Here is a 15,144-nt window from a genome sequence, read left to right as displayed (position 1 = left end):
TGCAACATTTGGTATGACGCAAGGCAAATCGAAAACCGGAAGCCGCTGAGACGACAAAGAGAGTTGCCGGTAGTTTCAAGCGAAACCCTAACCTCTCTCTTCGAGATGCCGCAAATAAGCTGGGTGTATCGTCTACAACCATGCATCGACCCAAAAAACGAGCCGGACTATCGATTTACAAGAAGGTAGTGACTCCAAATCGCGATGATAAACAAAATACGACGGCCAAAGCGCGATCCCCGAAGATGCTGACGAAGTTTGACTGCGTGGTAATGGACGACGAAACCTACGTCAAAGCCGACTACCAATAGCTTCCGGGACAGGAGTTTTATACGGCAAAAGGAAGGGGAAAGGTAGCAGATATTTTCAAGCACATAAAACTGTCAAAGTTCGCAAAGAAATATCTGGTTTGGCAAGCCATCTGTACCTGTGGCTTGAAAAGCAGCATTTTCATAGCTTCCAGGACTGTCAACCAAGAAATTTACGTGAAAGAGTGTTTGAATAAACGTCTGCTGCCTTTCCTGAAGAAACACGGTTGTTCCGTACTGTTTTGGCCGGATTTAGAATCTTGCCATTACGGTAAAAAGGCCATGGAGTGGTACGCCGCCAACAACGTGCAGGTGGTTCCCAAGGATAAGAACCCTCCCAACACGCCAGAGATCCGCCCAAATGAGAAATACTGGGCTATTGTCAAGCGGAACCTTAATAAGACCAAAAAACTGCTAAGGACGAATAGCAGTTCAAGGCAAACTGGCTTTCTGCGGCGAAGAAGGTGGACAAGGTGGCTGTACAAAATCTGATAGCAGGTGTCAAGCGTGAGGCCCGGCAATTCGGATTTGGAAAAGCGAACGCCTAACTGAATATTTTTCCTGAATTTTATACTAATTGAACTTGAAAAAGAAATTTAATTAGATTTTTTAAATAAACGATTTCACCGATTTACACGCGTTTTCGCTTGACCAAATTTTGACCGTATCACCCTTTAAAAGTGCACATTGTTATTGGTGTAAGTACATGGGTTTGAAATGGTGTGCACTGTTAGAAAGTCACCTTTTGTAGGTTCAATGGACGATTTCGGTTGACGAAGGAGGCATTCAAATGGAAAATAATTTTTGGTGGCATGTCAACGTCATTTTTATCACTTTACAATTGTCTGCCGTCTTAAAACTTTTTGCGAGTGGAAGCCTTTATAATTCACTATTCTTACAAGGTGGTCCAGAAGCGTTATGTTGTCACGGAATGGTATGGTATTTGGTTGATCATAATCTCTTGGATATCGATCTAGCATGTGCACTATATATATGGTTCTTTGCCAGGCTAGGATGCTCGCTCCCGAACTCGACTATGACCAATTTTTGTTTAACTTTAATTGGAGTTGCATTAGTCCTAGATATTCAAAATATGTTCATTATATGTAAATTTACTACAAATTAGCAACAATTAGAACTAAAACTAATATATTTACTATTCCTATATGGCGAAAACAATGTAAAAAACAAGTGAAAAATGTTTTACGATTGCAATTTACCAATCGAAAAAATTGTCGATCAAAAAAAACTCGATATCGACTCCCGTGATCCGAAAAATTTAGAATTCGATCAAAAGTTCTCGATATCGAATGCCGTGATTAGCTCCCTGATTGTTCAAAATCCATTGGCAGACTGCTTAAATTAATATTTTCTAGGTCTGCCAGTAATTTAAAAATCTATATGCCCTTTAAATTTGCTTACGTCTCACACAAAATGCAGGACACTCACACTATACATGTTTTATTGATTCCATTTCCTCCGCATCATGACAACTCTTTAAAGTTGGAGCATGTTTTCTGGCCGAAGTCCATGTTCGGCATAAAAATAAATAATCGGCGCAAGCCAAATATTTTTCTAAAATTTGTATTTAAAATTGTTTGAAGTGTTTTACTTCAATATTGGCATATTTCATTGAACATATGCATAAAAATAACAGTAAAATGTAATGCAGTCCAGGTCTTATAATATTCTTTTAGAATTTTACATGCAAAACTCGATCTTCGTACAGAAAATTTATGCTGGGACAATTCGGTATAAAATAAATTATTAAAACAGCTAATGCTTTGGTTCATCGGTCTTTTGACGCCGAAGGCCTATTCGTGGCAGATGATCGAATGCCGAAGCCGATTCATTGTTGTGTTTGATTTGATTTGTTCAACGTAGAAATGAGCAAGCCTGCATAAAAATAACAATAAAATGTAATGCAGTCCAGGTCTTATAATATTCTTTTAGAATTTTACATGCAAAACTCGATCTTCGTACAGAAAATTTATGCTGGGACAATTCGGTATAAAATAAATTATTAAAACAGCTAATGCTTTGGTTCATCGGTCTTTTGACGCCGAAGGCCTATTCGTGGTAGATGATCGAATACCGAAGCCGATTCTTCGGTCGAGCTTTACAACTCATGTAATAGTCATTATACTTCACGCCAATAGTTCTTGCAAACTCGCCCATCAGGCAGCGCCCCGTTATTACAGATGTCTGGAGTGATATCTAACGTCTTGAAAATGCTAACATATCGGATTAAGTTTAGATGGGGCCATATTAGCCTGATGTCGTTGCAACCCTTGTAATTCTCTTTGCAATTGTAAAAACATCGGAGTACAAATCCGCTCTAACAAAATTGTTGCAGAACGGCTAACTATTTCGTCCTGAAAATATATTTTGTCTTTACGTTTTAATAATTGTGTCGCCTATTATGGTCATATTTTTTGACGTTTGGTTATCCGTAGTTTTGTTTCTTCTTTGATCCTCTTGTTTGTTATTGAATCATTCTTATTTGGAATCACAAGAGGAAAGAGGTGCAAAATTACGGTGAGTATTTTTTGTAAAATCACATTCATACCTAATTTTTTTTGTGCTTTTCAAAGGTTAAATTCGCAAACCTCTGGACTCAATTGCGGCCACCAAAATATTTTGTGGTTCCTCACTTCTCGCTAATTCTATCTAATAATGTGATGCCAATTTAACTACTTCTTTTTGGCTAGATCTAGCTATTTTTTATTTTGAGTTCCTGGAAAATTTTTTACAATGCTATTGCTAGAAATACAGCCATTTTTGAATTCAATTCTGCTATTTGTGCTATATTTAAAATATCGATTATTGGCCAATATATACCACCGATTGACTTTACTACATACTGTAAAATATTATTTATGGAATGTTCAACTAACCAATAATCGCATCAATGTCCATAAAAAATATCGCCGAAATTTATTTTATTCTTATTATAGCATGGGTGCGGCTAAAGTAACTATATGATTTGTTTTTTAAATAACTATTGAATGGAATGAAAAAAAAAAACAAAAAAATTTATGATAAAAAGAAAGTTTATTTTATGTTATTTTTTACATTAATTATGAAAAATAATATCAGTTAAATGAGAACCGTTTTCTCTATTGCAAAAATGTGCTCTTTTTATGGCATTTTCCATAACTTTGTTGAGTGTTTCTTGTGGTATACGATTAATTTCTTCTTGAATGTTGTCCTTTAGTTGCTGCAAGGTTTGGGGCTTATTCACATAAACTTTGTCTTTGAGATAGCCCCACAAGAAAAATCCGGTGCAGTTAAATCTAACGATCGTGGTGGCCATCTCAAATTTGACAAAAAATTTTCATTTTGATCAACGAGATTTAAAACTGCTCTAGCATATTCCAAGCGCAATACGAAGTCCTCAGGATTTAGTTTTTGGACTAGTTGGATTTTGTAAAGGAAGATGTGCAAATCGTGTTTTAAAATTCGCCGAAGAGTGCAGTCAGAAAGCTGCAACTGGGAAGATCGTCTTCTCGTCGATGTCTCCGGATTTTCTTCGACGCTCTGTCGCACAGCATCAACCAGTTCGAGGTCTGCCCGTACGTCTTGAATCTCCGACAGTCCCATATTCAGCAAAATTATTCACCAACGAACGAATGGTTGGACCCGTTGGAGCAGTTCTTACACCATAAAATCTTCTGTATGCACGTTGAGTATTAATTATCGAACGATGATTTTCAATGAATAGAAAACTTTACATATATAAAACTTTACTCTTGCCATTATTTATTTATTCACTTAAACGAAATTGTGAACACGTTTGTCATTTAATAACGGTTTGTATTACATTTTTTATGTACTGTATTATGAATAAAATGGAATGGAAGAATATCTTCCCCCCTCTTTCTAAATACAAGGAAGAATATCTTCCCCCCTCTTTCTAAAAAATTTCATCGAAATCGGTTCAGATTTAGATATAGCTCTCATATATATGTATCGCCCGATTTTCCCAAATTTGGCCACAAAACCTTTATTTATCAACCGATCTTACTCAAAGTTGGCTAAATATAATCTTCTATAGCACTAACTATATGTGCAAAAAATCATCGAAATCGGTTCAGATTTAGCTATAGCTCCCATATATATGTACCGCCCGATTTTTCTAAATTTGGCCATAAAACCCTTATTTATTAACCGATCTTACCCAAATTTGGCTAAATGTAGTCTTCTCTAGCACTAACTATATGTGCAAAAAATCGAAATCGGTTCAGATTTAGATATAGCTCCCATATAAAGGGTGATTCTTTTGAGGTTAGGATTTTCATGCATTAGTATTTGACAGATCACGTGGGATTTCAGACATGGTGTCAAAGAGAAAGATGCTCAGTATGCTTTGACATTTCATCATGAATAGACTTACTAACGAGCAACGCTTGCAAATCATTGAATTTTATTACCAAAATCAGTGGCAGAAAATCCGCTTTTTTATCGACAAATTTTGTTCAGCGATGAGGCTCATTTCTGGTTGAATGGCTACGTAAATAAGCAAAATTGCCGCATTTGGAGTGAAGAGCAACCAGAAGCCGTTCAAGAACTGCCCATGCATACCGAAAAATGCACTGTTTGGTGTGGTTTGTACGCTGGTGGAATCATTGGACCGTATTTTTTCAAAGATGCTGTTGGACGCAACGTTACGGTGAATGGCGATCGCTATCGTTCGATGCTAACAAACTTTTTGTTGCCAAAAATGGAAGAACTGAACTTGGTTGACATGTGGTTTCAACAAGATGGCGCTACATGCCACACAGCTCGCGATTCTATGGCCATTTTGAGGGAAAACTTCGGAGAACAATTCATCTCAAGAAATGGACCGGTAAGTTGGCCACCAAGATCATGCGATTTGACGCCTTTAGACTATTTTTTGTGGGGCTACGTCAAGTCTAAAGTCTACAGAAATAAGCCAGCAACTATTCCAGCTTTGGAAGACAACATTTCCGAAGAAATTCGGGCTATTCCGGCCGAAATGCTCGAAAAAGTTGCCCAAAATTGGACTTTCCGAATGGACCACCTAAGACGCAGCCGCGGTCAACATTTAAATGAAATTATCTTCAAAAAGTAAATGTCATGGACCAATCTAACGTTTCAAATAAAGAACCGATGAGATTTTGCAAATTTTATGCGTTTTTTTAAAAAAAAAAGTTATCAAGCTCTTAACAAATCACCCTTTATATGTATAGCCCGATTATCCCAAATTTGGCCATAGAAACCTTATTTATTAACCGATCTTACTAAAAGTTGGCTAGATCCAGTCCTCTATAGTACTAACTATATGTGCAAAAGTTCATCGAAATCGGTTCAGATGTAGATATAGCTCCCATATATGTATCACCCGATTTTGAAAAATTCGCCCCTAATAACCTTATGTTTGACCATACAGGGCTCATTTCTTAACTGATCTTACTCAAATCTTGCACAAGGTAACCTTTTGTGGTATTAATAAAACCCGAAAAATATTATGCAAATTGGTTCATATTTAGATATAGCTTCCATATATATGCATCGCTCAATTTTCCCAAATTTGGCCATAGTACTCTTATTTATTAACCAATGTTACTCAAATTTCAAATTTTGATGTACTAACCGATCGTACTTATACGTACTTGTAGCTCTTACGTAAGAATATTGCTCGATTTTTACAAATTTGTATTTATTACCCACACTAATTTAACGGTTTTCTCCTTTTTAATAATGGGCTCAATATTAATGGCATACTAACTCCGTAGGCGCAATATCAATACAGCCAGTGTAGCTAGAAGTAGGGGAAATTCCCTATATGTAGGGTTTTTCTAATATTTAGCGTCTTGTAGGGACGTAGGGCCACAATGTAGTACATTTTCACTCAACACAATTTGTAATAATTTGTACATTTTGGTAGCTCTAGAGGAGGAAATTAGAAGTCGGCAAGGCTTGATCTTTAACAATGTGTGGTAAACTTTATTCCTGTAGAGAATTTTGTCAACATTTTATTTCTATAGAACATTTTGTCAAAATTGTACTTCTATAGAAGTTTTTTTTCAAAATATTTCTATAAACAATTTTCTCAAAATTTTATTTCTATAGAAAAATTTCTCACAAAAATTTGTTTATAGAAACTTTTTCCAAAATTTTATTTTTATAGAGATTTAACAAAAAAGATTACTAATTTGGGTAGAATTCTACCAACTGTGGCAACCGTGGTGGTAATACAAATTTATATTCTAAATTATATACGTTGCATATTCATGTTTTAAGATAATAAAGTATTTAGAACCATTTCTGTTTTGTAAAATTTTTTAAATTTAACGAAAATTATTGTAGGGAAAATTGTTTGGAAATGTATGGGAAAGTAGGGAACTTTTTTTGTCCTTGTAGGGTAAACCGAACATTTTCCGTGGCAACATTGACTATGAGCTATAGTCAGATTGACTCAAAGCACCCATAAACATGTACCCCTTAATTTTCTTAAATATGCAACTGCGGTTTGTCTCCCAGACCTATATGCTACCCCACAAATGCTTATGATTACTCATTCTGTAATGGTAGTTTAGGGTATGATATAGTCGGCCCCGCCCGACTTTCTACTTTACTTACTTGTTCTATTATGTATAAGATAATATTTTATTTCATTTGTATATGTATATATTTTTTTCACTTATGTATACTTATTTCATTTATGTGTGGGATTTTTTTTTTTTTTTTTGGGAATAGTAACTTTTGATATCGTTTTGTATAATACAACTAAATAGGTATGTATATATACGAGGGCGGTTCGGAAACTTCTTAGCCTATCAATGAAAGAGAATAGTTAAATAGTTTTTCAAAAATATTTTTATTTTTCTATATAATCTCCTGAAACTTCAATACAATTAGTCCAACGCTTTTCCAGCAATTCTATCCCTTGATTAAAATAGTTTTCCTCAAGGTCTTCAAAATAGTGGTTTACAACTGTAATTGCATCTTCATTTGAGGTAAAACGCTTGCCAACAAGGATTTTTTTTAGATTTGGGAACAAGTAAAAGTCACTGGGTGCTAAATCAGGAGAATAAGGTGGGTGGTCAAGCAACTCGTACTTTAATTCGTTGATTTTAGCCATTGTTAAAACACTCTTGTGCGATGGTGCGTTGTCTTGATGAAAAATTATTTTTTGTGTTGTAAGCCAGCACGTTTCCCTCGAATTTGTACATTTAATTGATCCAAAAGGTTGGAATAGAATTTATTGTTTTACCCTTTTGCAGATAGTCAATCGATAAAATACCTTTGAAGTCCCAAAAAACCGTTGCCATAACCTTACCAGCCGATTGAATTGTTTTTTCGTTTTTTGGGGCACTTCCTCCAGCTTCAGTCCATTATTTGGATTGTTTTTTGTCTCTGGAGTATAGTGGTGGATCCATGTCTCATCAACAGTTATGAAACGACGCTTAAAATACATTTTATTTCGCTTAAAACGATTCAAACAAGCTTGAGAAATGTTCATTCTTATGCGTTTTTGATCGACTGTTAACAAATGCGGCACCCATCTTGCAGAAAGCTTTTTCAACTGTAGTTCTTCAGCTAAATTAAATGGACTCGATCATTTGAGATGCCCATGATATTAGCAATTTCACGCACTTTTATTCGTCGATCATTTAATACCATATATCATGCACTTTGGCTACAATTTCTGTTATTGTTGCTGTTTTTGGACGTCCACTACGTGGTTCATCTTCAATGCTTGTACGACCACGTTTAAATTCAGCAACCCAATTTTTTACTGTTGCATATGAAGGAGCACTTTTACCTAACACATTCACCATATCATTATGAATTTCTTGTTCCGATAAACCTTTTTTATGTAAATATTTAATGACAGCATGCATTTCTAATTTTTCCATTGAAAAAAAAAATTGGGATGCGTCTTTTTTGAACACCTGTTTCTATATGAAGGAGTTGCCAGATCGAAACAAAATTTAACATGTGTTCATAACAGAGATGGAAGTTGCCAAAACACTTAACTTTTTTCTGTTTATATCACGCTTTTAGTGCTAGGCTACGAATTTTCCGAACTGCCCTCGTATATGAATATATTGAATACTTATGACTATTCTTACTTTTTGGTTGTTGTTTCCTCAATGGCTAAATTAACAACTGGAATTCGCAATAAGTTTGAGGCTACAGCTACTGTTGGTAGTACCAGTGTGAGTTGTATCCTTTGTCGCAGCAGTTTCTGTTTTTATCACCACGTTGTTGTTTGTTACATTTTTTTTTTTATTTAAGCGAATTTCATTCAGATTTGTCATATAACTTTATTTTCGCTTTATTTATTTAAAAGTCAATTTTTTTGTCTTCACTTTATTAGTTATTTTTTATTTAGTCCTTTGATTTGTAAAGGTTGTTTTTTTACTTTATTAGTTACTTTTTATTTAGCCCTTTGATTTGTAAAGTTTTATTTTTATAGCCTCCACCATAGGATGGGGGGTATATTAACTTTGTCATTCCGTTTGTAACACATCGAAATATTGCTCTAAGACCCCATAAAGTATATATAATCTGGGTTGTGGTGAAATTCTGAGTCGATCTGAGCATGTCCGTCCGTCCGTCCGTCCGTCCGTCCGTCTGTTGAAATCAAGCTAACTTCCGAACGAAACAAGCTATCGACTTGAAACTTGGTACAATTAGTTGTTATTGATGTAGGTCGGATGGTATTGCAAATGGGCCATATCGGTCCACTTTTACGTATAGCCCCCATATAAACGGACCCCCAAATTTGGCTTGCGATTGCTCTAAGAGAAGCAAATTTCATCCGATCCGGCTGAAATTTGGTACATGGTGTTAGTATATGGTCTCTAACAACCATGCAAAAATTGGTCCATATCGGTCCACTTTTACGTATAGCCCCCATATAAACGGACCCCCATATTTGGCTTGCGATTGCTCTAAGATAAGCAAATTTCATCCGATCCGGTTGAAATTTGGTGCATGGTGTTAGTATATGGTCTCTAACAACCATGCAAAAATTGGTCCATATCGTTCCATAATTATATATAGCCCCCATATAAACCGATCCCCCGATTTGGTTTGCGAAGCCTCTAAGAGAACCAAATTTCATCCGATCCGGCGGAAATTTGGTACATGGTGTTAGTATATGGTCTCTAATGACCATGCAAAAATTGGTCCACATCGGCCCATAATTATATATAGCCCCCATATAAACCGATCCCCAGATTTGACCTCCGGAGCCTCTTAGAGGAGCAAAAGTCATCCGATCCGATTGAAATTTGGTACGTGCTGTTAGTATATTGTCTCTAACAACCATGCCAAAAGTGGTCCATATCGGTCCATAATTATATATAGCCCCCATATAAATCGATCCCTAGATTTGTCCTCCGGAGCCTCTTGGAGGAGCTAAATTCATCCGATTCGGTTAAAATTTGGAACATAGTGTTAGAACAACAAACACGCAAGAATTGGTCCACATCGGCCCATAATTATATATAGCCCCCATATAAACCGATCCCCAGATTTGACCTCCGGAGCCTCTTAGAGGAGCAAAAGTCATCCGATCCGATTGAAATTTGGTACGTGGTGTTAGTATATTGTCTCTAACAACCATGCCAAAAGTGGTCCATATCGGTCCATAAATATATATATAGCCCCCATATAAATCGATCCCCAGATTTGTCCTCCGGAGCCTCTTGGAGGAGCTAAATTCATCAGATTCGGTTAAAATTTGGAACATAGTGTTAGAATGTTGTTTCTAACAAACACGCAAAACATTGTCAAAATGTTATTTCTATAGAAACTTTAAACTTAATTATATACGTATTTATTTGGCCTTTTTTAGTTTAATATATACCACGTATGGACTATGTGGTATATATTACGGTGTTAGGAAGTTTTAAGATACCTTGCCTTCGGCAAGTGTTATCGCAACCCAAGTAATTCGATTGTGGATGACAGTCTTCAGTAGAAGTTTCTACGCAATCCATGGTGAAGGGTACATAAGCTTCGGCCTGGCCGAACTTACGGCCGTACATACTTGTTATTTTTTATATTTCTACTTTTTTAAATAGTAAATTTTAATCAATTTTAATTCGAAAATTAAGTATATTTCATTTTGTTACTTTTTCTAGGTATTATTTACAAACTTTAGCTCTTTTAGCTATAAATAGGATGCCAACTGTTCTGAAGTTGGAAAATATTTTTTTTATAACTTTATTTAAATGCATCATTTGCAAGAAAGGCCATTAATAGAATATTAAAAAATTCCCAAAATTATTAATATTAATAAAAATAACGTAAAATACTATTATGCTTTCATCTAATAATCAAATAAATGAATTTATTTATTTTCAGGTATTTCATGTGTAAACATCATAACGGATTAATTATAAATTTTATATTGAAGATGATATACATAGTATTTCTATTATAAACAAGGACCAGTCAAGTAATATTAAACTGTTTTCTCATTATTATACTTATACTTATTATTATTATCATTATTACTATCATAACTATTATTTTTATTATATATATATTGTATAATATATCAGAGAAGAAAGAAGAAGTAACAAATTTGTATAAATACAAAAACATGATGGTAAATTAAACAAAATTCGTGTTAAAGAAAAATTGCAGTGGTTAATTCCCCACAACATATACTCATGTACGTAGTTTTATATACATATATATGCCCTCAAGTTGTGGTCACACTAGTCAAGTATTTGACAGATAGAAAACCCTATGGCATTTGCCAAAAAAATAAATTTTATTTTGTTTCAGAGGTTTTATTATTTTCGTCAACTATTTGACCGGTGTGAACACCACACATAAACGTCAATCGTGGCAAAATGGAATTAATATTAATTAAGGGTTTCAATAATGCTAGATTTATTTGTTTGAAAAGAACGACGAGGAGGAGGAGGATGACAAACAAGACATGCAAAGAGTGTTCTTGTGTATGTAGTTAGTTAGTATCGGATTTCAACAAATTGAACTTATTTTTTTTTATACAAGCTTAAGTTATACTAAGTTTAAAACTGAGTTACCGACACCATTAATTTAAGATATGTTCGCCTTCAATGGTATTATTAGATGGCGCTACAGCAACTGGCAAGGAATATATGTACAAACATTTTGAATTCATTTGCTTTGCAAACAAATGACTTGATTTTACTTGTTTTCTCATAAACATTTTTAATTTTTAATAAAAATAATTTCAAACAGTATAGAAATATTTGGGCCTAAGATTTCGAACTGTATATTAGTGTGAATCTTCTTTTGGGATCTACGATTGGAAAAAAATAACGCAAGAAAAAAGTAGCAATTTGTCTGGTAAAATAAGAAAGTTCGTCTGAAACATTTTCTTAAATTTCTCCAAAATTGCTTTAATGACTCAAGTCTTTTCAAATTATGGGCAAAGCATAGGGATTAGCAGCAAATAACTAAATAAGAAAATAATATAGGATTTCCTATGGTGGATGTAAAAAAAATCAATTTCCAATTCAATTCAATTCAATTCAAACAGTATAGTACATTTTAAAGAAATATTTGGGCCTAAAATTTCGAACTGTATATTAGTGTGAATCTTCTTTTGGATCTACGATTGGAAAAAAATAACGCAAAAAAAGTAGCAATTTGTCTGGTAAAATAAGAAAGTTCGTCTGAAACATTTTCTTAAATTTCTCCAAAATTGCTTTAATGACTCAAGTCTTTTCAAATTATGGGCAAAGCATAGGAATTAGCAGCAAATAACTGAAAAAGAAAATAATATAGGATTTCCTATGGTGGATGTAGAAAAAAAGCAATTCGATTTTGACTACATGAGTTCTAGTTTTAATGGTACCAAATCAATCAAGTATCTTACGAAGTTATTTTCTGGAATATTAACATTTAAAAAAGAGAATATGTTCAACTTTTCGAATGGATGAGGTGTAAACTTCCTTCATGTGTTATAAAAACTACAGACCGGTTAACAATTTTTTAGAGCTTGATTGTCTACATTTTTCGCTACCAGGGTCAGGTTCAGATTGCAATGGGGGTATTTTTTTTCTTTTTTTTTCTTATTTTTTTTTCTTAAGGCCGGTATGCACCTCTAGCGAAATTTTCGGTAGCAAAAAATTATTTAAGTCTACAACAAAAAAAACAGGGCTGTGTACACAAATTTTAAACCAGCTAATCGCTTTTAAAAATTGTTAATATATGTTCCAAATATTCCTCAAATAAATTGTTTATTATTTACAGACCTTTTAAAACTTTTACGCACACAATGATTGTAATAAATTAAATGTTTGCTGCCAAAATATGCTTTTGACAACCCTGTTATTTTCATTAGAGGTGCGTACCAGCTTACGAAATTGAACGCTACCGAAAATTTCGTTAGCATAAATAGCAATGCATTTCTTATGGGAATGAAATTTTTCGCTAGAGGTGCATACCGGCCTTTAATATAATGCATATCCATTATGCAACGGCTGGAATTATATGTATATTTCATGGTAAAGAGTATATAATTGTTTTTAGTATAGAGCTAACATTTCTGAAATAAATTATTAAAAATACTAAATTTAATGTCCAGTTATGTTTGTTAAATTTATGTTGAAAGGATTATATCAAAAGCTATATGAGTATTTGTACAAGTGTATCGCAAAATATATAAGAATATTCTCTCAGTTTAATGGTTTCATGCTCACTCTAAACACTTTTCACACACACACACACACTTAAGGATACAATCAAAACAATTACACTTATTAATAATGCAATCAAAACTAAAATGCAAATCACATGCACAATACCACATCAAAAGCAATATTCTAAAATATACAAATATTTATTGCATAGAAAAAAAACCTCGACTATTCACAGAACTGGCTTAATTTTTATTTCGTAACCTATTTCTTGTGTGTATTTGTTGCTCTGTAAAAAAATGTATGTTACAACACTACCCTGTCCTACCACCCATGCTAAAACAAAGTGCATTAAATGACTTTAACTTTCCTCAAGATGTTGTCGTACATTACATAAGGGAACGTCCATTTAAGTTCAACTTTATTTTATTGAATAGTAGATAACTAACTATGTATCATAAACTAAACATAAAGATTTTCTAGCAAATCCTCCATATAATTGGAAATCCTGTCTATGTGTAAATTTTTAATGTTTCGTTTTTTTTTTAATAATTATATTTTTCTTTATGATATAATTATTTATAAGGTAGCCTTAATTCAAAGGTCTCATCAAAACGTAAAAACTTTGACTTTTGTTGTTGTTAAAAATTGTAATTGAAGTTAGAAATTCGAAAATAACACAAATACAAGGAAAAAATGCGTAAATTGTTGTATTTGTTACAAGCGGATAAATTGTGAAAATGTCCAAAAAATCTTGCTCACAGTTGAATATTTTTCACTCAAAATGTATTTCAATAACATTAATAAGCATTTCTCATGAGTGATACAGAATTCAAATAAATATTTTTGTATTTGTTTATTTACTTTTTACTGACATTATGATGTGCTGTTTTTATAGTTTTGTTGTTATTTTTGTGCTAGTGAGGCTACCTTACAAATAATTATACCCTGGTTTTCTTCATTTGTTTCGCAAATTATAACGTGCCATTAAGACAAATATTCCAATGCTAATTGTCAAAGAAACCCTCCATTTTGGTTTTATTTTGATTTTGTTACTACATCATATGTCAATCGTTTTATTTGTATTATTTTATAATAATACTTCTGGTCCATATAATGTACATATATCAAAAATACCCAAGAAATCCTATCAGTAAATAAAATTGTAATATTCAAAGGATTTAAAAGTAAAAACTATATATGAGTAATGCTATTCTTAAGTAAAGGAGAAAGACTAAACACAATTTTTGGGAAATTGTCAAAAACGTTTCAAACTGTTCACATACAAATATCACCGACATTAATTGAATATCAATTAAAAATTTATTTAATTCAAACAATTTTTTATTTTTTTAATTAAAACAAAAATTAATTTTATCAATTAATTTTTTTGATTGACAATCTCATTTCAATTAAATATTAATTGGATCACTTAATTTCGTAATTGAAGACAAAAAAAAAAATATTCTTTTCTGTATATATTCATTTTTATCAATTCATTATTAATATTTTTTAAACGTTTAAATTGTTTTGTGTTCATTTGTGTCCAGCGGCAGAATCTAGCTCAATATTTCACAAGACTTTCGTCTTGTTAAATCCAAATTATTTGTTAAGACAAGAAATATATAAAATTCTTTGCCTTTCCTTTCTTTCTTTAATTGAGTTTGGCCGGCCTTTTAATGAGCTTTTCGGATTTGATTTAATAGCATATTCCAAATAATTTATGAATTTCCCGAATTCGGTAAGCCTTCATTTTATTTTTCAATTTGACAATCAATTAATACCCTGTTTCTGTATGTCGAACGAGAGTATTTCAAATGAAATAATAAATATTTGGGTTTCTCTATGTCGATAGGCAAGTCACTTCATATTTTGTTGTCGAGTAGCAAACGAACATATACAATAAATGTCAAGAAAAAAGTAAAAACAGTTTTGGAATTTGAATCAATTCTCAGGCCAAAAATTTGAAAATACTCATTTTTGATAATCAATATACTCTTATACAAACGATATGAACTTTCAAAAATAGAGAAACCCAAATTGATTCGAATTCGAGTGACTGCTTTTCAGTCGACTGGGTTTTCGTTCGACATACACAAACAGGGTATACAATTTTGGGTCTCTTGTAACAATGTTTTTTTTTGTAGCTGTCTACCATATTTCTGACATAAAAATGATATTTCTTTTACATTTGCAAGAGTATTCAACTTATA

The 15,144-nt window shown here is 33.1% G+C and overlaps 1 protein-coding gene across 4 annotated transcripts in view; it reads left to right on the top strand.

Annotated features, from left to right (window-relative positions):
* Larp4B (La-related protein 4B) overlaps positions 1-11,536 on the top strand; it is an 82,693-nt gene extending 71,157 nt beyond the window's left edge. For all 4 annotated transcript variants that reach the window (XM_075303911.1, XM_075303910.1, XM_075303912.1 and 1 more), the window contains one exon: positions 10,656-11,536. The gene's annotated coding sequence lies outside the window, so the exon portion shown is untranslated. The remainder of the gene's footprint in view (positions 1-10,655) is intronic.
* Positions 11,537-15,144: the final 3,608 nt, after the last annotated feature.

This window comes from Haematobia irritans, chromosome 4 (genome assembly GCF_050003625.1).
Source record: "Haematobia irritans isolate KBUSLIRL chromosome 4, ASM5000362v1, whole genome shotgun sequence".
Taxonomy (NCBI): Eukaryota; Metazoa; Arthropoda; class Insecta; order Diptera; family Muscidae; genus Haematobia; species Haematobia irritans.
This window is presented reverse-complemented; position numbering and strand designations above follow the sequence as displayed.